Raw genomic sequence first — 12,610 nt, forward strand, 5'->3', positions numbered from 1 at the left:
AATATCCCAAAAGTAGGAAAGGGTTAGGGAGTTGAATCACTGCAGCCAATGTGTTCAGGGGTACTGCATCATCTGGAGGAAGGTATAGGTTGCAGACAGTTATTTCTTGTGTCGTCCTTATCCTGACAACCACAGCTTCAAGAGGGGTTTGAAGGGGCACAGGTTCACTGTGTACTGAGTTCAGGACATAGACATGAACTCCACCTGACACACTATTATAGTCGCTACAGTTCATGTAATATCTCCTATAGCCGTGAAGGGCAGGGGTCCGCATTGCTGTGAACCAAGTTTCCTGGAGGGCAATGCAGAAAGCAGGTGTAAAGTTTAACAGTTGCCGTAGCTCATCCTGGTGATGGGAAAAAACCACAGCAATTCCACTGGAGGATGACAGTATTGTGAAGCTGGGAAGGCATGAAGCATGCAAGGAGGCTGGTTATGCCTCTGGGTCACCTGTTGCCACCGATTGAGTATTTGTATCCATTCCTATTGTGGATGAGGCATCATTGAGATCCAGGTCCTCAGGGGACACTGAGATCTCCACCTCATCTGCAGGTGGAGAATTGGTAGGGAGTGGTGGTGTTGATGCCACTGGAGGATCCATTTTCTTAGCAGATTTCTTTGTTTGCTTGCCCTGTCACTTCTCTTTAAGGGCTTGCTGGGAGGATTTCTCTGAAGTAGCTTCAGGCATGGAGGAAGACCGTGAAGCTCTTTGTCCAGCAGCTTTTGGCTCCTTAAGCCACTGGCGAGTTTCTGCTGTGGCATTAGTGGAGGCTTTGGGAGAGAGGGTCCCAAGGGACACCTTCTGTATGAGAGGAGCCGGAGGAGGCTGTTGGTTCTCTGGCTGGGGGGAGGGGACCGATGTCCCTTGCATTTGGGGGATTTGGGGGGCCCGTGCTCCCAAAGTAGGTACTTTGGGAGCAACAGAAGGAGATTTTCCATCTGCCACCAAGGGGGCAGATGTATTCTGGAGGCCCAAAGGCCCCACAGTTTGGGACATAGAGTGTGGTATGATTGGTACTTTTCATGGTGATGGTTATGTAGGTGCAGCATATGTGAATGTCAACTGAATCGGGTATAATCGTTCAAATTTACATTTAACGTCTTGGTAAGTCAACCGGTCCAGGGTCATGTACTTCATGATTTTCCACCCCTTTTGGAGTACTGTGCAGTCTGACGAGCAGGGGAGTGCTGCTCTCCACACTTGATACAAGTAGGAGGAGGCACGTAGGGAGTACCTGGATGCAGTGTGTAACACTCCGGTTTATTTTACTGACTTAACCCGCTCGATCGGGATCTGATAGCAGCCCAAATAGATAATAATTAATGTGACCGTGTACCTAATGGGGCTGGCAATCGGATTGGACTGCTACGGAGTTGTTACATTCCATTTTGTCCTTCTCGAATGCTGTAATAATGAATGACTGGTGCCAAGAAGAACAACAACACAGCTTCATTAATCAACGAACTATATTCACCACAAAAAAAAAAACACAACATAAGGAGACAGCCACTGCCTCCGTCGTGCAGAATTAATAACGGCTAATCACAGCACAGGCCTCTTCGTTATTTATTATCGTCACACGTAATTTCAATCACTGTAATCCAACACTGCAATCCAGATGATGCCGGCGCGGTAGACGCGTAATTACAAATATCGGCACAGAAATCTCACTGATCACGCTATTAATTATACTTTTACACTTTCCCGTATATTTCTAACACAAAGGGGTTAAACCGCGGCGATGGCCACTCCCTTTGTCGGTGCGGTCTTGCATTCCAGCAACAGACCTCCACCCGGCTCGGCCCGCAGCGCGTACCACACTCTACTATCTCAACACTCGCTCTCGCTCTCGCCACCCGACGCACACTATCGATTGTTTGTCCTGTCGACCTGTGCTGTCGCAAAACTTATAGTAAGGGCCTACGGACCCCTTACAAGTGGACATCCGCAGTCTCGACATGTGGTGTTGGAAGTGCAGTGGGAAGACATGTGCCCGAATTTCCAGCACTTAAAGCACCGTATAGGGGGAGGGACATGCGGTTTAATGTCACAGCAGTAAACCATCACCTTGTATTGTTGTGGCATGTAGCCGACATTATTAAATCTATACATTCCAAGCATTGAAAGAAATGAAGGCGAAATTTTGGATTGGAAAGGAAATTAAAGTTAAGTGGTAAGAAATAAATAGTTTATGGTTTGCCCATGACATTGGAGTTCTGTCAGGGACAGCAAAGGACTTAGAAGAGTAGTGGAAAGAAGTGTATAGTGTCATTAAGAGATTTACAAGATTTTTATCAAAAAAGTAAACCATAGGTAATGGAATACAATCGCCAATGGCCTTGCCGCAGTTGTAACACCGGTTCCTGTCAGATCACCGAAGGTAACTGCTGTCAGGCTGGGCTAGCGCTTGCATGGGTGACCATCGGGTCGCCGAGCGCTGTTGGCAAGCAGGGTGCACTGAGCCCTTGTGAGGCAAACTGAGGAGTTACTTGGCTGAGAAGTAGCAGCTTCGGTCTCATAAACTGACATATGGCCGGGAGAGCACTGTGCTGACCATGTGCCCCTCCGTATCCACATCCAGTGATACCAGCGGCTGAGGATGACACAGCAGCCAGTTGGGCTTTCATGGCCTGTTCAGGCTGAGGGTATTTTTTTTTTTTTTTTTTTTTTTTTTTTTTAAATGGAACGTACTCAAATTAAATCAGGCCTTTGTGAGGGAATTATATTAGGAAACGAGACACTGAATGTTGTAGATGAGTTTTGAGTTTTGCTATTTTGGCAGCAAAATAAGTGACAATGGACAAAGTAGAGAGGATAATATACTATCTGGCCCAACAAGTTCGAAAGCCCACCAGAATGCATGGACCTACATGACAGCTGCCGAGCGGCGCATATAATAATTGTGAGTGCTATTGTTACTCCCTCTGTTCTAGGTGTGGGCCATGATCCATGTGCCAGTCTATTGGTGCCTGCGGCCATGCTATAAAGCTAGCAGTGCAGAGGCACAGAGCTCAGTTGCATTCCGACTGCACTCTCATATCATTCATTGTATGCAGTGTTGCTTGGTTCTAGATATTACTATGTCTAGGCTCTTTATTTTGGTTTACACTCTGGACTTGTCTTTTTTTGTGTTGTCTTGTTGTTTGTCCATAGCCGTTGTTATGTTTTGTGGTTTTTGGCGACTCATCATTGCCACTCTCGGCCGGTCGGCCAGCGTCTCCTGATCATGTCCAATTGTGGTTGCTATAATTGACAACAAGGAAAAAGGTTAACAGTGTCGTATGGACGTGAAACTCGTGCAGCTCATGGAATAACATCTGCAGCAGCAGACCGATTTGTTATGCCAGAAAATTCAACTTTTGTCAGAATACTTGCATGTGCAGGGTTCACAACCTATTCAGGCTGTGGTTACTTCCCAGTCCCACCCACTAGCATTTCCACCATTTAATGACATAAAAGAAGAATGGGACATATACTTTCAGTGGCTGAAACAGCACTTTGCTGCCTTTTGGATTTCTGATGATGCCCTCAAAACAGTTGCTGTTCTTTTCTTGGGCTTCCCATACACATTTTTCTTACAAAAGAAGTTGGCTTCCATCACAAATCGGGTTGCACTCACATTCGAGGAGATGAGTTTGTTGCCATTGAACTGTTATTCACCACGATTCCATGTTGTTGCATCATACTTTGTGTTCCATCAGCACCACAAGCAACCGGGTCAGTCACATCACTTGTGAGTGGTGGCTCTGCAAGGACTGAATCAACATTGTGATTTCACTTACATGAGATGTGGTGTCCAACTGGCTCCCAATCTGGAAGTATGCATGGCAGCCCTCAAGCTGGATAACCCTTTTTAGGATGATATTTTGAAAATCATGCAACAGTCTGGATGACAGACTGATCTGGCCTTATAATATTAACCAAAATGGTCTTGCTGTGCTGGTACTGCGAACAGCTGAAAGCAAGGGGAAACTACGGCCGTGCTTTTGCATGCAGCTTTACTGTATGGTTAAATGATGATGGCATCCTCTTGGGTAAAATATTCTGGAGGTTAAATAGTTCCCCATTTGGATCTCCAGGTGGGGACTACTCAGGAGGACATCGTTATCAAGAGAAACAAAACTGGTGTTCTATGGATTGGAGCATCGAATGTTGGATCCCTTAATCAGGCAGGTAGGTTAGAAAATTTAAAAAGGGAAATGGATAGATTAAAGTGAGATATAGTGGGAATTAGTGAAGTTCAGTGGCAGGAAGAACAAGGTTTTTGGTCAGGTGAATACAGAGTTATAAATACAAAATCAAGTAGAGGTAATGCAGGAGTAGGTTAAATAATGAATAAAAAAATAGGAGCGCAGGTGAGCTCCTATGAAAAGCATAGTGAACACATTACTGTAGCCCAGATAGACATGAAGCCCACGCATATCACAGTAGTACAAGTTTATATGCCGCCTAGCTCTGCAGGTGATGCAGAGATCGAAGAAATGCATGATGAGGTAAAAGAAATTATTCAGATAGTGAGGGGAGCCAAAAATTTAATAGTCATGGAGGACTGGAATTTGATAGCAGGAAAAGGAAGAGAAGGAAAAGTAGTAGGTGAATATGGAATGGTGGTAAGGCATGAAAGAGGAAGCTGTCTGGTAGAATTCTGCAGAGAGCGTAACTTAATCGTAGCTAACATTTGGTTTAAAAATCATGAAAGAAGGCTGTATATGTGGAAGAGGCCTGGAGACAGTGGAAGACTTCAGATAGATCATGTAATGGTAAGACAGAGATGTAGAAACCAGGTTTTAAATTGTAAGACATTTCCAGGGGCAGATGTGGACTCTGGCCACAATTTATTGGTTATGAACTGTAGACTAAAACTGAAGAAACTACAGAAAGGTAGTAATTTAAGGAGATGGGACCTAGATAAACTGAAAGAACCAGAGGTTGCAGAGAGTTTCAGAGAGAGGATTAGGGAACAACTGACAAGAATGTGGGAAAGAAATAGAGTAGAAGAGGAATGGGCAGCATTGAGAGATGAAATAGTGAAGACAGCAGAGGATCAAGTAGGAAAAAAGACAAGGGCTAGTAGAAATCATTGGGTAACAGAAGAAATACTGAATTTAATTGATGAAAGGAGAAAATATAAAAATTCAATAAATAAAGCAGGCAAAAAGGAATAAAAACGCCTCAAAAATAAAATCGACAGGGAGTGCAAAATTGCTAAGCAGGGATGGCTAGAGAACAACTTTAAGGATGTAGAGGCATATATCGCAAGGGGTAAAGTAGATACTGCCTACAGGAAAATTAAAGAGACCTTAGGTGAAAAGAGAACCACTTGTATGAGTATCAGATATAAAACCAGTTCTAAGCAAAGAAGGGAAAGCAGAAAGGTGGAGGGAATACATAGAGGGTCTATACAAAGGCAATGTTCTTGAGAACAATATTATGTAGATATAAGAGGATGTAGATGAATATGAAATGGGAGATATGATACTGCGTGAAGAGTTTGACAGGGCACTGAAAGACCTGAGTCGAAACAAGGCCCCCGGTGGAGACAACATTCCATTAGAACTACTGATAGCCTTGGGAGTGCCAGCTCTGACAAAGCTCTACCATCTGGTGAGCAAGATGTATGAGACATGCGAAATATCCTCAGACTTCAAGAAGAATATAATAACTCCAATCCCAAAGAAAGCAGTTGTTGACAGATGTGGAAATTACCGAACTATCAGTTTAATAAGTCACGGATGCAAAACACTGACGTGAATTCTTTACAGACAAATGGAAAATCTGGTAGAAACAGACCTTGTGGAAGATCAGTTTGGATTCAGTAGAAATGTTGGAATAGCATTTGAAGACTTAGAGAAAGCTTTTAACAATCTCTCTTTCAAATTCTGAAGGTGGCAGGGGTCAATTACAGGGAATGAAAGGTTATTTACAATTTGTACAGATACCATGTGGCAGTTATAAGAGTCGAGGGGCATGAAAGGGAAGTAGTGGTTGGGTAGTGACTGAGACAGGGTTGTAGCCTGTCCCAAATTTTGTTCAATCTGTATATTGAGCAAGCAGTACGGGAAACAAAAGAAAAAATTGTAGTAGTAATTAAAGTCCAGGGAGAAGAAATAATAACTTTGAGGTTTTTCAATGACATTGTAATTCTGTCAGAGACAGCAAAGGACCTGGAAGAGCAGTTGAACAGAATGGACAGTGTCTTGAAAGGAGAATATAATATGAAAATCAACAAAAGCAAAACAAAGATAATGGAATGTAGTTGAATTAAATCAGGTGATGCTGGGAGAATTAGATTAGGAAATGATATACTTAAAGTAGTAGATGGGTTTTACTATTTGGGGAGCAAAATAACTGATGATGGAGGAAGTAGAGAGGATATAAAATGTAGACTGGCAATGGCAAGGAAAGCATTCCTGAAGAAGAGAAATTTGTTAACATTGAGTATAGATTTAAGTGTCAGGAAGTCTTTTCTGACAGTATTTGTATGGAGCGTATGGAAGTGAAGGGTATGGAAGTGAAACATGGATGATATATAGTTTAGACAAGAAGAGAATAGAGGCTTTCGAAATGTGGTGCTACAGAAGTATGTTGAAGCTTAGATGGATAGATCACATAACTAATGAGGAGGCGTTGAATAGAATTGGGGAGAAGAGGAATTTGTGGCACAACTTGACTAGAAGAAGGGATAGGTTGGTAGGACATGTTCTGAGGCATCAAGGGATCACCAATTTACTATTGGAGGGCAGTGTGGAGGGTAAAAATCGCTGAGGGAGACCATGAGATGAATATGCTACGCAGATTCAGAAGGATGTAGGTTGCAGTAGGTACATTGAGATGAAGAAGCTTGAACAGGATAGGGTAGCATGGAGAGCTGCATCAAACAAGTCTCTGGACTGAAGACCACAACAACAACAACAACATGGCTTGTCCCCAGGTGTCAGTAGTTCAGCTGCCACCAAGGGGATGAAATTCTCATAAATTGTTTTCCCAATGTTTCATGACTGTTTCACAACACACCAATGTGCAAACTGTCCAGATCGCTGCGGGCACTTCACCCATTGTGGGAAGTATGAGCACCTCCCAACTGTCAGATGTCATGCGTTGGGAAGTCAAACCCCTCTTAACACTTGTGTCAAGGGATGCTGCAAGAACTATAAGCCATTGTTGCCCAGGGAAGTCCTCCTGCAACCAAGGTGGTCATGTAGCACCACATTTCGAAAGCCTCTATTCTCTTCTTGTCTAAACTAGGCCTATATATACAGCTGTCATGATTGCAAATCAGGACGTTCATTTACATGTAGACACAGGAGTAATGGTTTCCCTCATGAACTTACCAACATTTCCTCATCTGGGTTACCCAGGGGTGACTCTGCCCTCCTGCAAATTGGTTGCAATGGTGGCAGCTCAATTCCCATAAGAGGTCATTTCGCAACTACTGCAATGTTCACTACCAGTAACAATGTTTGTTGTCAATAGTCCCTCAGCTGGTCAGCTGGCAACATTTTTGGCCTGGATGTGCTTGGATGAGCAAATTTCGGATAGTCTCAGACACGGTTCCCTTCCAGGAACTTGATAACCTTCATGCTTCGTTTGCATTTCTGTTTGAAACTGATGTTGTGTGCACCACCAGTTTCAAGGTGCATATTTCTCTATGCCCAAATGCAGTGCCTTATTTCTGTCAGGCAAGTCCACTTCCAGTCTCCCTACAGATGGTGGTTAAGCGTGAACTCTATCACCTTCACAAAGCTGTGGTGATTGAATCTGTCAAAACCAGTGCTTGAACCACAACCCTGATGATGGTTAAAAAACCAAATGACTCCCTCTGGCTCTGTACGGATTTTGGGTCAACAATAAGTGTCCAGGCTCATGTGCAAACCTTCCCCATATCACCTTCTCACAAAGCTTGTCAGTGGTTAATATTTTTGTATGATAGACCTTGCCAATGCTTATCTACAGACCCCAGTGGATGAGGAATTACAATGCAATACGGTCATCAATACACCATTTGGCTTGTACAAATACAAATGTTTGCCCTTTGGGATACCTTCTGCTCTGGCAATCTTCCAGGTATACCTGCAACAGTTAACCTTGTCCATTCCCACTTGTATGGCTGGCTCTGAGCACTATGGGACTCAACTGCTGAGGTCATTAGTCCCCTAGAACTTAGAACTAGTTAAACCTAACTAACCTAAGGACATCACAAACATCCATGCCCGAGGCAGGATTCGAACCTGCGACCGCAGCGGTCTTGCGGTTCCAGACTGCAGCGCCTTTAACCGCACGGCCACTTCGGCCGGCTTCCCACTTGTACCATTTACCTAGATAACCTAATAGTTATGGTTGCTATATGCGCAACCTCTGCACCCTCTTTACTATGTTGCATGGTGCAAGGCTCAAGTGCTGCCTACACAAATGCAAGTTTGTTTTTACATTTACTTTATTTTATTTTTTTGTGAGCAATTGGAGTATCTTAGACAGTTGCTCAACAATGACAGGATGCAGCCTACTGACCATAACATTTTGGCTGTTGGCTCTCTCCATGTACCCAAAAACTACAGGAGATGCACGCTTTTTTGGGTAAAGGGGATTATTATTATTGTAAGTTCCTTCTACAAGCAGCACACAGTATGCACCCACCCAACTAGTTGCATAAGAAAGACGTTCAGTTCCAAAACACCATCCAGAGCACTTTAGAGCCTATTACCCATTTTGGGATTGGTGGTGGTGGTCAGGAGTATGTATCTGGTATTTCGTCCCGATGAGTTCAAAAGCCCACCAGAATACATGGACGAAGCCTTATGCCCTTTTCTGTATCATGTCCCCTTGTTTTGGCTGCTGATGCTTCCCCCTATGATACTGGTGCAGTGCTGGTGCACGATAACAGTGATGGAACTGAGTAACCCATCACCAATATGTTGAGGATACTGATGCCTGCTCAAAGAAACTACTCACAGATTGAGAAGAAGGCTTTAGCAATTATCTTCAGTGTTAAGAAATTCCATGTGTACCTCTTTGGGCTAAGTTTACCCTCATTACTGACCATAAACCATTGGTAGCACTCCTTGGGCCATGCTCTCAGCTTCCTGAGCAAATGGCTTGAAGGCTCCAGCTTAGGGCTCTTTTCTTTAGTTCTTACAATTACACCATTAAGTACAAGCCTATTGCACAACATGTAAACATTGATGCGCTCTCTCATCTACCCTCAGGACAAGACCCAGCTTTTGACCAACAGGAGATCCGCTGTTTCCACATTGACATAGAATGTCGCTGCACCTTGGATGGGTTTACCATTAATGTTACATTGTGGCAAATGTGCTATAACTCAGTCTTGCAGTGTGTCATGCACTATGTGCTGTATGGGTGGCTCACTTATTTTTCCCAATCTGCTGGTCCAGAACACCAGGCTTATCTGCTGGTCCAGAACTCCAGGCTTGAGCTTGCCTTTCTTATCATTTGTCTGTTGTCTCTGGCATGCTCCTGCTGGATGGGGAGGTTGATACCCACCATGTCATTGTCCCAACTATCTTATACTCTCGTATCTCAGAACTCCTCCATTGTGGGCATTAGGTTATGTTGCAGATGTAAGCCCTTGCCAGGTGACATGCATACTGGACAGGACTGGGTCATGGTGCACAGCTGTTTTGCGTATGCCCAATATCAGGCTGCTGCACTTCAGTCTTCCGCCCAATGACCCTCTCCCTGTTGGCACTGGGACAACATTCATCTGGATTTTGCTCGTTCTTTTCTGGACACTTATTGCAACTATCCCTCTGTGTTTAGTGTGGTGTCCAGCACTATGACCGCCACATTCAATGCACTTATCCAGATTCTCGCTGTCAAAGTGCTTCACTGCACCCTCATGTCTGAGAGTGGGCCCCAATTCAAGGTGAGAGCCTTAGAACAGTTCTGTGAGACCAGTGGCATTGAACAATTATTTATCCCACCTTTTCACTCATGCTCCAGTGAGGAAGTGGTGCAGATGGCATGTATATTCAAACAACAAATGTTCAAAACAGTGGGCACATCCTCCACCACAGCAACACTCACAATGTTCCTGAGCACCTATAGAACCACTCCTGTCCATGACTGTAACCCAGTGGATCTCCTCCATGGGTGACAGCCAAGTACTATCCTCCACCTCCTGGCACCACAACTCTCGGATCCCCAGATCAAACATGCTGGACAATACCCCACAGGTTCAGCAGTCTGGACACATTCAAGTGGAGCGAAAGCTTTGTGGGTGCCAGCTACAGTGGCAGCTACCCATGGGCTGCACCTTATGAGGGTCAATACTCTGTCTACTGACTGTGCACCCCTCAGTAGGTCATTTGGAGTTGGAGTGGCCACCCTTCCAAACCCCTCAACTAAACGGGTACAATTTGCACTACAGGGCACCATCGGCATTTCCTGTGGATGTGGGTTTAGAGGTTGAGACCTCACTGCAGCATCCATCCCTCATCACTCTTCCCCAGTGCACCATCAAACATTCCGCATTCCTTCTCCCAGGTGATAGGTTCTTCTGCTGGGACACCAACCACACCACTGGTTCACATTCTGAAACATCATCCATGGCACTTCAGCCTCTTCACATTCATTTCGGGGATGGGGGTTGGGTTGGGGGAAGGAGGTATCTGGTATTCTGGCCCAACGAGTTTGAAAGCCCACCAGAACTCATGGACCTAGACACAGCTGGTGGGTGTTTGTGAGTGATGCTGTTGCTGCTTCAGCATCATGCCCCACACATGAGCCTGTAGGCACCCGTGGCCATGCTTTAAAGCTAGCAGCATGGGTTCCTGGAGCTCAGTCGTACTCTGACTGCGCTCATTCCTTGTATGCAGTGTTGCTTGGTTCCAAGCACTGCTATGTCTGGGCTCTCGATTTTGTTTTTCACTCCAGACTTGTCATTCTGTTGTGCTGTCGTGTTGTTTGTCCATCACAGTTATTATCTTTCATGGTTTTCGGTGATTCATCATTGAAACCCTGAGCTGGTTGGCCAGTGTCTCCTGGTCATGGTTTATTTTGTTTACTACAGATATGAAATGCAGACTGATGATGGTGAGAAAAGCATTTCTGAAAAAAGAAATTTAAGGGTTAGGAAGTCTTTTCTGATAGTATTATGTTTGGAGTGTAGCATTCTGTGGAAGTGAAACATGGATGATGAACAGTTGAGATGAGAAGAGAAGAAAAGCTTTTGAATTGTGTTGCTACAGAAAAATATTTAAGATTAGATGGGTAGATTGAATAATTAATGATGAAGCACTGACTCAGACTGAGGAAAAATATCTGTGGCACAACTTGACTAAAAGAAGGAATCTCTTGATAGGACACATGCTGGGGCATCAAGGAATAGTCAATTCACTAATGGAGGGAAATGTGGGCGATGAAAATCGTAGAGATAGATGTAGGCAGGAGTACAGTAATCAGGTTCATATGGATGTAGTTGTGGTGGTTACACAGAGATGAAGACACTTGCACAGGATAGTCTGGCATGGGGAACTGTATCACACCAGTCTTCAGACTGAAGACCACGGTAATGGGTTGCACAAGAGTTTATAAGCAGCCTCGACTTTAGAAGTGAGTACATTTACAATTAACTAAAGAAAGTAAAAATAGGCATAAATCAGCTGTGTCTAATACAAGAAAGGATAAGTGGAAGTAGTATCTAAGTACATAATTAGAAAACAGCATATGGTGAGTGCCATACAAAATATTCAGTGCAAAAGTGAAGACCCCTCATGATATTGGCCAACCTATTACTAGACATCTGTGAATTGACTTGGGAATGGAGACAAACAGCATACATTGTCATCCAAACAGACCAAGTAATTGAAACTTTGCTCACAGCAGAAATGGAACAAAATTACACAGCAAATATGATTGTTTATCCAAATATATAAGAGTGGATTGCACTAACAGTGCCCAAGCTAAAGATGCAAGGTCTCCTGGTCCTGGTGGCATGCAGTCAGAAGTGGTGCAACATCCATCACCATAGGTTGTACCGTATCTAACCAAAGTTTGAAATGCTGCTTGAAGGCTGGGCTGGATTCATTACGCCTGGAAGATTATCAGAGCAATAATTATTAAAAAATCCATGGACAATGATCCTGTGGATACTAAAATAAAGGGTGATTATAATTAAAAGTTAAACTTTCAAATGGCTATAGAAATAACACCACTGGTCAGAATGATGTCAAATTGCAATGGAATATTACCAGAGAAGGGGGAAAACATATGGCAGAAGAAAAATAAATAGTTACAAAATGTAGCAATAGATAGCGCTGTAAGCATCATGATTTAATTGTGGTCAACTACAAATGACAAATGACTTGTACAACAATGCCTAAGGTGTGCATTTGATGTTAAACAAACTGTTCTACTCAGTATGCACATGTGTACAGGAGTGATACTGTTGCTTATGTATGCCCGTCCACCACGGCAAGGTTGTATCACATCAGATGGGAAAAATAAGTTTTTAAGTGTCCTGAGGCCAAAAACTGCATAAAAAGCGACTCACATCAGTTTTTAATTGTCCTGAGGCCAAAAACCACTTAAAAAGCATCAATCACATGGGCTTTTAATTGTCCTGCAATACTGCACAAAAAGCATCAATCA

Source organism: Schistocerca serialis, chromosome 5 (genome assembly GCF_023864345.2).
Source record: "Schistocerca serialis cubense isolate TAMUIC-IGC-003099 chromosome 5, iqSchSeri2.2, whole genome shotgun sequence".
In the NCBI taxonomy this organism is placed as follows: Eukaryota; Metazoa; Arthropoda; class Insecta; order Orthoptera; family Acrididae; genus Schistocerca; species Schistocerca serialis.